Consider the following 2,905-nt stretch of genomic DNA (forward strand, 5'->3'; position numbering starts at 1 on the left):
TGGCTGATCATTCAAGGCATTCCTCATTCATTCACATTTCTTCTCTCCTCTCTCACTTTTTCCTCTCATTTTCCCATTCCAAGTCCCTTGCTCTTGTGCCGATTTCTCCCCTTGAGAAAGGGTTCTTCTTCAACCATTTTGGAGTAGCAATTGATTGTTCATAAAAGCTTTGATCGGAGTGGACAACAAAGAAGGAAGAACGGAGCAACCTAGTCAAGCCATGAAAAATCACCGGATTTGATTCTTGTTCCCTATCTGTTTAATTTTTGTTGTTGTTATGATGAACATATCTATGAATATTTATGTTTTTGGAATGGTTAATTTAATAAGCTTAGCTTGAATTTAATTCGTGTTGGTTTGATTGCATTTCATCTGCTTAAATTATTAAAATTGTGTTTATGCTGTCATAGGCCTCGGTAAAATGCTTGATTAAGTAAAATCATGCCTAATTTATTCTTGCATTACAATTGAGAGGTAGCTAATGAATTAATTATTTAAACGAATTGACATTATAATTAATTGACACCATACTTAATTAGTGCATGTTTATTCTTCTAAGGTAGCTAAAGGTTAAATTAGCGATGTATCTGGCGATACACTTGCCTTGCATAACTTACAATATTATTGTGATTAAACAGTTTCAAGGTAAGGATACCTTGTTACCTCACATAGTCTTTTATGTGCTTATTAGATTTAATTAATCGTTTGAATTGACATAGGGATATGCAAGATATTAGTTCAATTTAATAAGTATGTATGTGCCATAACATGTTTGCTTATTAAAATCTGTTTAATCATTTGAATTAACATAGGGATATGTTAAAAGATGAATGGATTTGTGTAGGTGAATATGTTCATAAGTTAGCAAATTTCCAAGTTGCCGTGAATTTATTCATAACAACTTAAACATGAGTTTAATAATTCTAAGTTAAAGAAATGTAATTAAATCAACACAATATGTCATCTTGATTAAATCATATTTTGAAATCGTGCATTAGAACTTTTATTTTGATTTATTTTAAAATCTTATTTTTTTTAATCGCCCGTTTCCAAAACAAATATTTTTCTTCACCAAAGTGTTTTAAATTGCATTCATAAATAATTCTTTTCACAGTCCCTATGGGTACGATAACTTGACATTTACTTGTCACTTTATTACTTGTTGCGATTGTGTACACTTGCACATCTCCGTCGTTCCAAGTTTTTGGCACCATTGCCGAGGACTGTTTTAAAAATTCATTATTTACGAATTTGTTAGTTTTACATTTTGGTTTATTTTTCTGTTTATTTTTTAACTTGATTAATTTTTCTGTGATTATTTCAGGTGTTTATGAGTATTGACCGAATTATTGACCTACTCCTTGTAGACCCTGAGATAGAACGAACTTTTCGAGAGCGTAGAAGACAACAAAATTAGAGAAGGACCAAAGAGATGAACTTTGAAAATCCAAATCAAGGAAATGAAGCAAACCCTGCTCAAAATCCTATCCTTATTGCTGATTATAGGGATAGAGCTTTACGACAGTACACCATGCCAGTGTTTAATGATCTTAATCCAGGTAATAGGAGACCTGAAATTGAGGCACAACAGTTTGAGCTGAAGCCAGTCATGTTCAAGATGCTTCAGAGAGTGGGCCAATTCAGTGGAATGCCTACCAAAGATCCTCACCTACACTTAAGACTATTTATGGAGGTGAATGATTCTTTCAAATTAGCCAGAGTACCCGAAGATGCATTATGATTGAAGCTATTCCCATATTCGCTAAGAGACAGAGCTCGAGCCTGGTTGAACTCATTGCCACTAAATTCAATTTCTACATGGCAAGAGTTAGCAGAAAGATTCCTTATGAAGTATTTCCCGCCTAGCAAGAATGCTAATTTGAGGAACGAGATCACTGCTTTCCAACAAATGGATGATGAGTCCTTGTATGAGGCATGGGAAAGGTACAAAGAGTTATTACGGTAGTGCCCTCATCATGGAATCCCACATTGCATTCAACTTGAGACATTTTATAATGGTCTCAATGCTCACACGAGAATGGTAGTGGACACTTCTGCTAAAGGTGCTTTCCTTTCTAAGTCTTATAATGAGGCTTATGAAATCATTGAAAGGATTGCTAGCAACAATTATCAATGGCCAACCAATCAAATAGTGTCAAGAAGACGAGTCGCCAGAATACATGAAGTAGTCGCTCTTACTTCACTCGCATCTCAGGTATCATCAATATCCTCAATGTTAAAAAATCTTACTACTAATGGGTCTAATAGTTTTGTAGCACAGCCACCAAATCAATTTCAAAGTATAGCCTGTGTTTATTGTGGGGAAGGACATTTGGTTGAAGAATGTCCATCAAACCCAGAATCTATGTACTACATAGGTAACCAGAACCAAAATTGAGAAAGGCAAGGACTGCAATCCAATTTCTATAACCAATTATGGCAAAACCACCTGAATTTTTCCTGGAGTCACCAAGGGGTTGGAACTAGTAATACTTACGCCCAACCTAGATCAACCCAGCCACCTAGTTTTCCCCAACAAGTTCAAAAACCAACTCAAGCTGAACCATTTAATGGCTTAAAAAAATTTTTGAAGGCATACATGGCTAAGAATGATGCCTTAATCCAAAGCCAAACAGCTAAATTGTAGAACCTGGAAAACCAAATGGGTCAGCTTGCAACTGAACTCAGAAACCGACCATAAGGTGCTTTACCTAGTGATATAGTGAATCTGAGGAATCCAGGGAAGGAGCATTGCAAAGCGTTGACATTAAGGAGTGGAAAAACAGTAGAGCCCAACAACATTGAAGCTAAAAAGGAGCAGGCTAATGCTCAAGATTCAGAGAAAGTTCAACCATGTTGGAATTCCAGTTTCATAAGAACCAGAATCTGTAAAACCCGACAAGGT

The 2,905-nt window shown here is 35.6% G+C and overlaps 1 non-coding gene across 1 annotated transcript; it reads right to left on the reverse strand.

The window, feature by feature from the left end:
* Nucleotides 1–1,876: 1,876 nt before the first annotated feature.
* On the reverse strand, nt 1,877–1,983 carry LOC128284478 (small nucleolar RNA R71). The gene has a single exon (XR_008274903.1). It is a non-coding gene; the product is annotated as a small nucleolar RNA R71 (small nucleolar RNA).
* Nucleotides 1,984–2,905: the final 922 nt, after the last annotated feature.

Source organism: Gossypium arboreum, chromosome 11, assembly GCF_025698485.1.
Source record: "Gossypium arboreum isolate Shixiya-1 chromosome 11, ASM2569848v2, whole genome shotgun sequence".
NCBI classification, from domain to species: Eukaryota; Viridiplantae; Streptophyta; class Magnoliopsida; order Malvales; family Malvaceae; genus Gossypium; species Gossypium arboreum.